The 13,670-nt window shown below is 37.6% G+C and overlaps 2 non-coding genes across 2 annotated transcripts; one reads left to right on the top strand and one right to left on the bottom strand.

The window, feature by feature from the left end:
- The first annotated feature begins 8,079 nt into the window (after positions 1–8,079).
- LOC148877491 (small nucleolar RNA R71) lies at positions 8,080–8,186 on the top strand. Its single transcript, XR_016106180.1, has one exon. It is a non-coding gene; the product is annotated as a small nucleolar RNA R71 (small nucleolar RNA).
- Positions 8,187–11,076: 2,890 nt separating this feature from the next.
- Positions 11,077–11,183, bottom strand: LOC148877490 (small nucleolar RNA R71). The gene has a single exon (XR_016106198.1). It is a non-coding gene; the product is annotated as a small nucleolar RNA R71 (small nucleolar RNA).
- Positions 11,184–13,670: the final 2,487 nt, after the last annotated feature.

The raw sequence follows: 13,670 nt of genomic DNA, 5'->3' as shown, positions 1-13,670 counted from the left end.
TGTTTGATCATTATGGGCTGAGAGGTTAAGTGTAAGACCATTGAGGGTAATACCTGATGGGCTAATCTTGCATATGCCCACAGTCCTTGGGTGTTTATAAGGTGGCTTGACCCAGGGACCATTTAGTGTAAATGTTGGGCCCATTAAGAGCACATGATGATGGACTCAAGGGTTCACTGTCTCCTATAGTGAATTCGGCTAGGCCTTGTAACAAAGGCTGGGCTGAACCCATGTGGTTGATGTGTAGATCAATGTTTGGGTCCCACACAATACAAGGATATCCAACTGAGCAGCAATTTGGAGGTTAAGTGAGCACATAGACTTAATGGGCCTAAAGCCCAATTTGAACTGGCTTAATGAGATTAATTAAAGAGGGGTGGTTCTAGGATTTAGATCAACAAATAGGATAAGGGATTGTCCCTATCCACACAGAGAGTCCAGATCCAAATAGAGATTTGGATCAGGAAACTCCTAATTAGATTAGGAAGGCTAATCTTTATCTGCAGATAAGATAAGGGATTATCCTTCTCTTAAAGAGAGTCCAAATCCAAATACAAGATTTGGATTAAGAAACTCTTAATGGGATTTGGAGATGCTCTCTTTAGGGTTATAAATAGAGGAGTAGGGTGAACCTCCAGTTCATCCTTCAGTTTACTGATTCAAGAGAGAAGATAGCATACAGTTGGACTGCCTCTGTCTTCTACTCTTGCCCTCTCCTGCTATTTCCGCCATAACCAGTTCGATCTCCACTGTGGAAGCGACCAAGAAAGGGTTCTTGATATCACCTTTTGGAAGAAAAGGTGATTTGAAGTCGTGCTCACTCGCCCTCCATCAGATTCTTGGGGAAGAATCAGGTTCTCGCTGAAGAACCATCGTGCTGATTCTACTTCATCCTGCACTATGTCATCTTCGGTGGAAACAGTCTTTGGATTCATCCTTGGGTGTGAACACCTTCATTGGAGGTTACTATTACTTCGTATCAGGTATAACCCTCCATTTTCTTTTTGGTTTCAGATCTGGTTCGGTTTAGGTTCAAGATTGATAATTGAAAATGCAGTTTTTTAAAATAGGAAATGTGATTCCCACATGGGAGAGAGAGAAATTTTTGAAATTTTGCCCAACCTACCTGCAAGGTTCAGCCATCCATATGATGGATCTCTCATCCCTTCATTCCTTTTGAAAGACTTTTGCAATTGTGTGGCCTAAGCTTCTTTGAGACATATTTTTGCTCGATTTGAGTGTCAAAATGCCATGATCTACTCTCATTTTATCTCTCTTCTTTTTTTTATTTCTTCTCCTTTCTTTTTTCTTTTTTTTTTTGTATCTCTTGGAATAGAAAGATAGTGCAACTCAAACATAAGGGATGTGGGATTTTTATCTTCTTTTTACTGCACACTTTTCTAGGGAGTTATAAGATTAAAATAGGAGATGACACAACAACTATGTCCAAAGGGACCCATGTCATGCCTTAGCAAGAGATAAAAGTATTTGCCTCTCTTCAAAAGAGTTGATCGAAACCTTAATAATTATATAGGCATGTGCATAAAAAATGTGAAGGAGACAATCATGTATTCGCTTTGGGAAACACATGGGTTTTATGGGAAACTGCCCCAATTCCTTGTTAACAAGAGGATTTGTGATGAGGAATGATAAACTGAAGAAGGTTCAAAACAAAGTCCTTCATCGCCAGCCAATTAGGTCAATCTTGTGCTAAATTATCAATTTTTAAAGGATCAAGGAGGACTTAGTGAATAGGACGAAATGTGGTCTAGGACTGGGAATCTGAAATGAAGGGCAAAAGGCTCAAAACATATTTACAATTGGAAAATGGATGTTTGACCTTTATGTAGGGTTGCTATTTCTCTTCATCCTCATTTTTGTTTATCTTTTCTTCTTCCTTTTTCTTTCTTTTTCTCTTTTTTTTTTTCAGTTTTTCATGCTCTCCGCATCTCCGAATATGAATTGTGCTACTTTACTAATCATTGAGGACGTCACATGTTAGAGAATCGATAAACAAATATCCAAACTAATTGAGTCTATGATGATTGAAACATATATTTGCCATAATTTTTTTTACCGCTTTGTTCTTTTCCAACACCCTGCAAATATTTCTCCACCATTCTCTCACACTTTTCATCTACCTCAGATTCCTACTTTGATTTTCTTTGAATTCCATTCCCTCAAAGTTTTCCAATTTTCCAAACTTCCTTGGTCATTCCTCCATTCTAAGTTGTCCCAGTTTCTTCTTCTTTGTTCATTCCTCATTGTCCTTTTTTTTCTCTCTTTTTTTTTACTTTTCCTTTTTTTATTTGACTTCTCTTTCTCTCTTTTTCTTTTGCCATGCAAAAGGCGCATCTGGAATTTAACAAGTTCACAAAGGAAAAGGTATTTATGCATTGGCTTAATTGGGCTAGCTAGAGGATTTTGAAAGACAATAGGGTTACTGGAGAATTGAGATGGCCAGAGGTGGCCTCCAGTCCTTTCCTCTATTAATTGGTGAAGCACTAGGTCATGATGATATCCTTACCCTATGCTGGCTTTAGGGAAATTGGTAGAGGATACACATTTAAATTGTCAAAACTACCCCAGTTTAAAGATACTTGGGTGTTTTAGGACAAAGATTGGGATTTATGCTCTAGGCTATTTGAAATGTTCAATGAAGTGGGTAGGGGTAGGCATCAGTGTTTTTATTCATTGGGCTACCCCCCCCTTTTATTTGAGTTTTTCCAAATGCAAGTCAATGATTGTCAACTAGCTTTTTACGAAGACATGACTTTGAGATTCATTGAAAATCCCCGATTTCTTTAGGCTTCAATATGCAACTTTCTTAGAAGGGGGAATCTTCTTCTACTAAGGGTAACGGGACCCAATAAGATTTATTATTCGGTCATGATTAGGTGATTCAGGGAAAAGAAAATGTTAGAAAAGGATTGGGAAAAATTGGTAATTTATTGATGAAAGAGGCTAGACCTGTGTGATGGGCTACTCTACATATCCTTATGAGAGGGATCAGGCTGAACGTAGTTCAGTGTGTGTCTTTGAATGACATGGAAACAAATAGTGATAAGGACTATGTACAATGACGTAAAGATGTCTCAATGAATCTGGAAGTAGGGTAGACAACATTTCTCCCTACTCCAGAAGTTACATCTAAAATAACAAAGGTGCCCCCAGTATCAGAGGCAACATTTGAAATAGCAGAGCAAATAGACAAATTATTTTCAGCTCTTGGCAAAACATCTGAATCAATCACTGAAATGTCTTCCTTAGGAAGGCTTTTCATTGCACATTCTGTAGTCTGCCCAAAGGTCAGGTCCTCAATTATCGATGATGGCACAAAATTAGAATAGTGACTTTGCTCAATTGAGGCTGTAATGACATCAAATTTTTCTCCTTATAGTGACTACTTCCTCTGAGAGTTGGTAGAGAATTCATAGCATGCTTTGGTCAAGGCCACGAGGTCCAACTAGCTGATGACTTGACTCTAAAAAAATGGGCCATTGGCAGGGCTCTAACAGGTGATAGCTATAAATATATAACCCTAGCAAGTGTACTAGTTATCAAGTAGTATAAAATATCGTTCCCACGGGGATTTAACAAAATAAGTATTAGAACCACAACCTTCCCTAATTATCTGGACAAACGAAATTCAGATTTGAGCAAGAACTATTGAAAATAAAAATTAGAATAAGAAAATAAAAATTAGAATAAGAAAATAAAAGCAAGGATCACTAATCGAATATGCAATGGGTGAAATCGCTAGGACTTTAGGTCCACCTAACCAATGTAATGAATATTAATGGATTCGATTAACCAAGATTATTTGTCATTCCCATAAGCTAAAATCTTTCCAATTTTATTTAATATTCTCTCTCGGGATATACTAAAACTATGTCCATCAGGTAACCCTTCGATCTCTCGAGTAGAGCTCTCAAGATGGAAATGCATTAAGTCCAAGAAAAACCATTAAATTCAGATAAATCATTTATATATATCTCTATATACCATTCAATTCACACTATGAATTATTCAGTCGATTATGTAAATTCCTCTCTCGATTCATTCACATAACACAAATCAATTAAGAGGTGGCCAAGCTCTTAATTGCATTAAGCACAATAATTCATAGACTATATGGAAATCACAATCTTGGATAAACCATAAAGATAAAAATATATTCATTAACATGGTTAGACTTTCCACAGCCCTAGCAAGAAATAAATCAGTTCATGATAAGAGAATTAAAGCAAACAAAGGGAAAGAAAGAACTCTTGAATTCGTCCATGGTGCTGAGATCTCCTCTTCTTGCTGCCACTTTCTTCTTGAGATTTCTTGAATTCTTGATCTTTTTTCCTCTGTTTCTTGAATTCTTTTCTCCTCTCTTGACTGATTTCTCAATGTAATTTGTGATACCCTAGGGCTGGTACCCCCAGCTCTCATATAGATTACAATTTCTTAGAGTTATCTCAAGAATGGATAATCCAGCCTTGATCCAAACTCCTCCTATCCTATCCTATCTTCTCTCCTCTCTCATTATCTAAAAACCTTTCTTAATCTTTCTGGAATTACATTTAAAAGTTTAAATCTAAGAGTACTCTCGAACTCTTGAATTCGCATGGGCTGCTTTAATGTTCTTCTGCGAAATGGCTTCAGCTGGGAATTGGGCCTCACTACGAAAGTGCTCTATCTTTGGGCCCGGATTTGACTTCGATGTAGGCCGAATCTGCAAAAGCCCAAAACATGAAAATTGTAGCTTTATCTCTTATCTTTCTATTGGATCTTGAATCAGCCAAATCTGAGCTCGGATATGAAGGTTAGGCCCAGATTACTGATCGCTGCCGAAACTGTGAAAAACCCATCCGATTAGCCTTTCTTTGCTCCTAATGCCTTCTTCCATGCCCTGAATCAAAATACAAGAGATATGAGTCCAATTAAATACTAATTAGGTATGAAAAACAAAATATTTAGGGATAAAAATGTGATAAATTCTACCCTCATCAAATTCCCCCACACTTAAACCTTGCCCGTCCTCGGGCAAGACAAAACTGAAAAAAAATCTAAAACAGAACAAGCTGACTAACTACTGAAATTTTTGGAGGTCATTCTTCATAGGATTTTCGCCCTCTTTCATGCCTTGATCAGTATTCATGATCCTTCCCTTCGTCGACTTCTTTTCCTCTTTAACTTGTCAAAGAATCATCTTAAATCGCCAATCCTCATGATCCCAAATGAGGTCGACAATCGAGGGGAACAAGCATCTATTCGCATGTTTAATTTAGGACTAGAGTAAGCCCTTTTTGTTTTCACAATCACATGCAGAAAGATTCAAAAATACCCTCTCACAATTTTTTAGAACGAAACAAGGAATGTTATCACCATAAGCTTGCTTATGTATCACATCTCCACCACTTGTCATGAGTCCACTGCATCGAAAGGTGAAGTAGGGTTTGGGATCTAGGAATGAGTGCATTTTATGCTCCATCTCACCCTTTTCTTATTATTCTTTTTTTAGTGTGAGTGCATTTTATGCTCCATCTCACACTTATTCAGAAATCATTTTTTTTTGTTTTTTTGGATAAAAATCACGTTCCAATCCATGAACTCATTATTGTGGTCTCAACATGCCTAATAAGACAAGTTCTAGAATAATCAAACCATGTTTGTCCGTCAAAAAGCGAATGCTCACAAGGGTCAAATCTGTATTGCATCTTGCCTGTTGATCATTCAAACTACTGAGAGACCTTCCATAGCCGAAAATTTCAGCTAGATTTGCCTGCATCCTTTCTTGTCTATCCTACCTAAGCACATGATTCAAGGTGGTTTGCAATCATTCAAAAACAAGTCTCTAAGGAGCAGAAATTTCAAAAGGAAAGGTTAAAAAGTGATGATCAAAGTATGCTAGGGTCCGAAAAAAAAATTATCAACCCCTTAATCCTCCCTCACACTTAAGATATACATTGTCCTCAATGTATGGAATATGCATAACAAGAACAAGGAAAGAGATTTAAGAGGACTTCCCTGAATGCCTCGTTGAGATCCTGCAAATTTGAGATACGAAAAAAAAAACACACTCATAGGAAAAAAAGAAAAAAAACTGAACAAAACAAACAACTAAACTTAATGGGTTGGCTCCCATAAGCGCTCTTTTTAAGTCGTGAGCTCGACTTTCACCTTTCTTTCATGGCGGTTTCAAGGAGAGAATGGTCCCATGGTGGATGGGTTGCTCTCCTTTAATATAGTGTTTCAACCGCTGTCCATTTACCTTGAATTTACTCCCATCATCATTACGTAGTTCAATTGCTCCATGAGGGAATACCCTAGCCACTTCAAAGGGTCCACCCCACTTGGTTTTTAACTTCCGATGTTTTCCCCTTTCATCCTTCATAGGTGGGTTTAAACCTGGAATAGGGACCTGCACAATAGATGGGTGGGGTTTTGTGTGAGATGGAGGTAAAGATGCATTATGAGTTGTAATTTCAAAAGAATCTGGCTCAGAAGTCAAATTTCGCAATTCTGATTTTAGTACAAACGTCTGCTCTGCTTGTTGCAATTGTTTATTGTTACGTTCAACTTTCAGCGTGTCTTCTGATTTAGATGTATCAATGCCTTCAATTGCATAGATTTCATGTTCAATTGTGTTGGGACATTTCATGTTTTTAAATACATTAAACACCACTTCCTCACCATTGATTCTAAGAGTAAGTAGACCTTCTTTCACGTTAATTAAAGCATTACCCATAGTAAGAAAGGGTCTCTCTAGAATCAACGGCATTGTCTTCTCTTCCTCCATATCCAACACAATGAAATCAGCATGAATGATGAAATTACCCACTTTAACTAAAACATCTTCTACTATTCCCCTAGGATATTTAATGCTTCAATCAGCTAATTGCAGGATAATAGTTGTAGATGTTAGTTCATGCAGTCCAAGTTTTTCAAATTTAGTATTCCCTATGGTGCAAGGTATAGAAAAACTCCCTGGACCCTTAAGCCTTGGGGGCAATTTCTTTTGAAGAATGGCTGAACATTCTTTGTTTAGTTTTACTATCTCACCATCCTCCCACTTTCTTTTATTAGACATCACCTCCTTTAGGAATTTGGCATACTTCGGCATCTGTGACAATACATCAAGAAGATGAAGGTTAATATGAATATTTTTAAACACTTTAAAAATTTCTCAAATTGCTTATCTAATTTAGCCTTCAAGATTCTTCTTGGATAGGGAATAAGAAGTTTAATTTCATGTAAATTCAGTTTAGGGGTACTTCCCTCATTCTCTTTTTGCAGATCGGCCACTTCAACTTCCTTGTCTTCTCTTTGAATTTCACCAAATGTTTTCCCACTTCTTAAAGTTATGGCGTTTACTTGCTCTCTGGAATTCTTCTCCGTATTGCTGGGTAGCCGTCCCTTTTTTCTTTCCGACAGCATACTTACAATCTAACCCACTTGAACTTCTAAGTTCTTAATCGATGCTTCATGGCTTAAAAACCTCTTATCTTGCTCTTGGAACCTTGCTTCAATAGCATTAATGAACTTAGAGATCATTTCTTCCAGATTACTCTTTTTTCTTGTGGAGGCAGCTGTTGTTGGAATCCCATGGGTGCCATTGGTTGATTGTTGCTCCATGAAAAGTTTGGATGATTCCTCCACCCTGGGTTGTATGTATTTGAATATGGGTTGAAGTTTGACCTTCCAGCATGAGAGATAAAATTAGCATTCTCATGGGACATAAAAGGACTATTTAATTGACAATCAGAATTAGTATGTCCTATTTGACCACATAAATCGCATGAGATGCTAGAAGGTGTATTAATTACTGCAACATTAAAAGTGTCAAGTTTCTTATTCAGATTAGCAAGTTGCGCAGATATGGCTGCAAGGGAATCGATATGGTGTACTCCCCTCTGATTGGTTCGGTCATTGCTCCATTGGTAGCTGTTTGACACCATCTCCTCTATTAGGTCATAAGCTTCCTCCGGTGTTTTTCTCATGATCGTGCCACCTGTGGCTGCATCAATAATGGATCGACTAGAGGGGTTAATACCATTATAAAAAGTCTGAATCTGTCGCCAAGTTGGTATCCCATGGTGAAGACACTTCCTAAGCATCTCATTGAATCGTTCCCATGCTTCATACAAGGATTCCCTCTCAAATTGAGCAAAAGTAGTAATATCATTTATTAACTTTGCTGTTTTAGAGGGTGGGAAATATTTAGCCAAAAATTTTTGGGTTAGATCATTCCAAGTGGTGATACTTCCTACAGGGAGAGAGTTAAGCCAATCTTTAGCTCTATCACGCAATGAAAAAGGAAATAATCTAAGCCTAATTGCATCATCACTAACTCCATTATGTTTTAAAGTATCACATATTTCCAAAAAATTAACAATGTGTGCATTAGGGTCATCACTTGGTAACCCACTAAACTGAATACTTGTTTGGATGATCTAAATTATTGCAGGCTTGATTTCGAAGTTATTGGCATGAATGGTGGGCTTGCAAATGCTGGATGTTGCCCCATCAATGTTTGGACAAGCGTAGTCCAAGAGGGTGCGATTTCCTTCTGCCATCTCTCCTTCCAACTCTATTGCTGGTTCGCCACTAACAACCTCCTCTCTTGTCTTACCTTTGTTGGCCCTTTGCAACAAGCGAAGGGTCCTCTCAATTTCTGGATCGAATTCAGTTAGTCCTTCCTGTCTAGTGCGCGTCATGCACTAGTAAATCTGAACCAGCAAAAAATTGAACAAGTAGAATAAAAATAAAATAATAAAAAAATAAAAACAGCAATAAAAAAATCCAAATTAATCAAGGTCAACAAGTTCTAATATTATTTTAGGATTAAATCCCTGGCAACGACGCCAAAAACTTGATAGCTATAAATATATAACCCTAGCAAGTGTACTAGTTATCAAATAGTATAAAATATCGTTCCCACGGGGATTTAACAAAATAAGTATTAGAACCACAATCTTCCCTAATTATCTGGACAAACGAAATTCAGATTTGAGAAAGAACTATTGAAAATAAAAATTAGAATAAGAAAATAAAAGCAAGGATCACTAATCGAATATGCAATGGGTGAAATTGCTAGGACTTTAGGTCCACCTAATCAATGTAATGAATATTAATGGATTCGATTAACCAAGATTATTTGTCATTCCCATAAGCTGAAGTCTTTCCAATTTTATTTAATATTCTCTCTCGAGATATACTAAAACTACGTCCATCAGGTAACCCTTCGATCTCTCGAGTAGAGCTCTCAAGATGGAAATGCATTAAGTCCAAGAAAAACCATTAAATTCAGATGAATCATGTATATATATTTCTATATACCATTCAATTCACACTATGAATTATTTAGTCGATTATGTGAATTCCATCTCTCGATTCATTCACATAACACAGATCAATTAAGAGGTGGCCAAGCTCTTAATTGCGTTAAGCACAATAATTCATAGACTATATGGAAATTGATGAGAGGAGAATTTATCATATTTTTATCCCCAATTACTCTGTCTTTTATACTGAATTAGCACCTAATTGGACTCATATTTCTGTTCAGGGCATGAAAGAAGGCATCAAGAGCAAAGAAAGACAAATCGGATGATTTTTCACAGTTTCGACATCGTTCAATGATCTGGGCCTAACTCGCGTCTCCGAACTCCGAATGGGCTGATTCAAGATCCACTGGAAAGATAAGAGAAAAACCACAACTTTCATATTTTAGGCTTTCGCTGATTCGGCCTGCATAGAAGTCAAATTTGGGCCCGAAGTCGGGGCAATTTCGTAGGAAGGCCCAATCCGCAGCTGAAGCTCAACTCACAGAAAAGCCTGGATGAAGCCCAATTTGCAGAGGAGGTCTATTATGAATCCAAGAACAAGAAACTAAGAAGAGTCCCTCCAGATCTAAATTGATTTGGGTTATGTGAATGAATTGAGAGAGGAATTCACATAATTGACAGAATAATTCATAGTGTGAATTGAATGGTATATAGAAATATATATACATGATTCATCTGAATTTTATAGTTTTCTTGGACTTAATGCACTTCCGTCTTGAGAGCTCTACTCGAGAGATCAAAGGGTTACCTGATGGGCGTAGGTATAGTATATCTCGAGAGAGAATACTAAATAAATTTGGGAAAATCTCAGCTTATGGGAATGACAATTAGTCTTGGATAATCGGACCCATCAATATTCATTACATTGGTTAGGTGGACCAAAAGTCCTAGCGATTTCATCATTTGCATATTCGATTAGTGATCACCCTTGTTTTTATTTTCTTTGTTCCAGTTTTATTTTCAGTAGTTCTTGCTCAATCCTAAATTTCAATTGTCCAAATAATTAGGGAAACTGTGATTCTAATACTTATTTTGTTAAATCCCCGTCGGAACGATATTATTATACTACTTGATAACTAGTGCACTTGCTAGGGTTATATTTTTATAGCTATCAAGTTTTTGGCGCTGTTGCCGGGGATTTAATCCTAAAATAATATTAGAATTTGTTAACCTTGATTAATTTGGACCTTTTATTTCTATTATTATTTTCTTTTTATTTGTTTTTATTTTTGTTATTATTTTTATTTATTTGTTCGAATTCTGCTAGTTCAGATTTACTAGTGCATGACACGCACTAGACAGAAATGATTAGCAAAATTTGATCCTAAGATTGAAAGGACCCTTCGCTTGTTGCAAAGGGCCAACAAAGGAAAAGCAAGAGAAGAGGTTGTTATTTGCGAACATTGATGGGGCGACATCCAGCATTTGCAAGCCTACCATCCATGCCAATAATTTTGAAATAAAGCATACAATAATTCAAATGATCCAAACTAATATTCAGTTTAGTGGGTTACCAAGTGATGACCCTAATGCACACATCGTTAATTTCCTTGAAATATGTGATACCTTTAAACATAATGGAGTTAGTGATGATGCTATTAGGCTAAGATTATTTCCTTTTTCATTGCGTGATAGAGCTAAAGATTGGCTCAACTCACTCCCTGCAGGAAGTATCACCACTTGGAATGATCTAACCCAGAAATTTTTGGCTAAATATTTCCCACCCTCCAAAATAGCAAAGTTAATTAATGATATTACTACCTTTGCTCAATTTGAGAGGGAATCCTTGTATGAAGCATGGGAAAGATTCAAGGAGATGCTTAGGAAGTGTCCCCACCATGGGATACCAATTTGGTGACAAATACAAACTTTTTATAATGGTATTACCCCCTCTAATTGGTCCATTATTGATGCAGCCGCAGGTGGTACAATCATGAGGAAAACTCTAGAGGATGCATATGACTTAGTGGAGGAGATGGCATCAAACAGCTACTAGTGGAGCAACGATCGAACCAATCAAAGGGGAGTACACCACATAGATTCCTTTGCATCCCTATCTGCACAAATAGCCAATCTAAATAAGAGACTGGATAATTTTAGTATTGCAGCCATTAGTACACCATCTAGCATCTCATGCGATTTATGTGGTCAAATAGGACATGCCAATTCTGATAGTCAAATAAATAGTCCTTTTATTTCCCATGAGAATGCTAATTTTATCTCTCATGCTAGCAGGACAAACTACAACCCGTATTCAAATACATACAACCCAGAGTGGAGGAGTCATCCAAACTTTTCATGGAGCAACAATCAGCAAAAGGCACCCATGAGATTCCAACCACAGCCGCCCCCACAAGAAAAAAAGAGCAATTTGGAGGAGATGATCTCTAAGTTCATCAACACTGCTGAAGCAAAATTCCAAAGCCATGAAACATCAATTAAGAACTTAGAGGCTCAAGTGGGGCAGATCGTGAGCATATTATCCGAGAGGAATGAAGGAAGGCTACCCAGCAACACAGAAAAGAATCCCAGAGAGCATGTGAACGCCATAGCCTTAAGAAGCGAGAAGACAATCGGCAAAACCCAAGAAGACGACAAGGAAGCTGAATCAGCCAATCTGCAAAAGGAGAATGAGGGAAGTACCCCTAAACTAAATTTACATGAAATTCAACTCCCTACTCCCTACCCAAGAAGAGTTTTGAAGGCCAAATTAGATAAATAATTTGAAAAATTTTTGGAAGTGTTTAAAAAGATTCACATTAACCTTCCTCTTCTTGATGTGTTATCATAGATGCCCAAGTATGCAAAATTCTTGAAGGAGGTGATGTCCAATAAAAGAAAATGGGAGGATTGCGAGATGGTAAAACTAAACGAAGAATGTTCGGCCATTCTTCAAAATAAGCTACCACCAAAACTGAAGGATCCAGGGAGTTTCTCTATACCTTGCACCACAGGAAATGCTGAATTCGATAAAGCCTTATGTGATCTTGGTGATAGTATAAATTTAATGCCCTATTCTATTTTTAAGAGACTTGGATTACATGAACTAACATCTACCACCATTACCCTACAACTAGCTGATCGAAGCATCAAATACCCTAGGGGAATAGTGGAAGATGTCTTAGTTAAAGTAGTGAATTTCATCATCCCTGCTGATTTCATTGTGTTGGATGTGGAGGAGGACAGATCGATGCCATTAATTCTAGGGAGACCCTTTCTTGCAACCGGTAATGCTTTAATTGATGTACAAAAGGGTCAACTTACTCTTAGGATTAATGGAGAAGAAATATGATTTTCAAACCCTAAAGTATCCCAACACTAAAGAACATGAAATTTATGTAATCGACTCCATTGATGTGGTGGCAGCAGAAATTAATAAATCAAAGATAGATGACCCCCTTGCAAACTGTCTCATTAATTCTGGTAATAACATGCAGGTGGTGGAGGACGAAGTAGAGGAGGTAATGAATTATTTAGAGGCTGGCCAAGAAGAGTGCAAGCCAAGAAAAGGGAGATTTCTACCGTTAGATGGGTCGATCTCCTCTAAACAATTATTACCCTCCATCAAAGCACCTCCAGTTTTGGAACTCAAACCCTAACCTTTTCATTTTAAATATATGTTTTTGGGAGACAGTTTCACCTTACCTGTAATTATCTCATCTAATTTGATAGGTCTCCAAGAGAAAAAGATTGTGAGGGTACTCAAGCAACACATATCGGCCATAGGATGGAGCATTGCAGACATAAAAGGAATCAGCCCGTTGGTATGCACACACAAAATTCTGATGGAGGAAGGCTGCAGTCCCAAGGCACAACCACAAAGGAGGCTGAATCCAAAAATGCAACAGGTGGTAAAGGCAGAAATTCTGAAATGGCTCGAAGCAGGTATTATTTATCCAATTTCAGATTCATCATGGGTAAGCCCCGTTCAAGTCATACCAATGAAAGGTGGGATGACTGTAATTATAAATGAAAATAATGAATCAACTCCCACAAGAACAATAACTGGTTGGAGGGTGTGCATAGACTATCGAAAATTAAATGATGCCACTAGGAAAGATCACTTTCCACTGCCATTTATTGATCAGATGATAGAGAGACTTGTAGGGCACGGATGTTATTGCTTCCTGGACGGCTACTCCAGGTACCTTCAAGTACCCATTGCACTGGTAGATCAGGAAACAACCCCTTTTACTTGCCCTTATGGGACCTTTGCTTTTAGGAGAATGCCATTTGGACTGTGCAATGCACCTGCCACTTTCCAACGGTGTATGATGTCATTATTTGGTGACTTCATCGATGACTTCATCGATGACTTCATGGAAGTCTTCA

The sequence above is a fragment of the Nelumbo lutea genome, chromosome 1 (assembly GCF_056320005.1).
Source record: "Nelumbo lutea isolate HS-2025 chromosome 1, American lotus-T2T, whole genome shotgun sequence".
NCBI classification, from domain to species: Eukaryota; Viridiplantae; Streptophyta; class Magnoliopsida; order Proteales; family Nelumbonaceae; genus Nelumbo; species Nelumbo lutea.
Note: the sequence above shows the minus strand (reverse complement) of the source record. Positions and strands in the feature narration are given on the sequence as shown.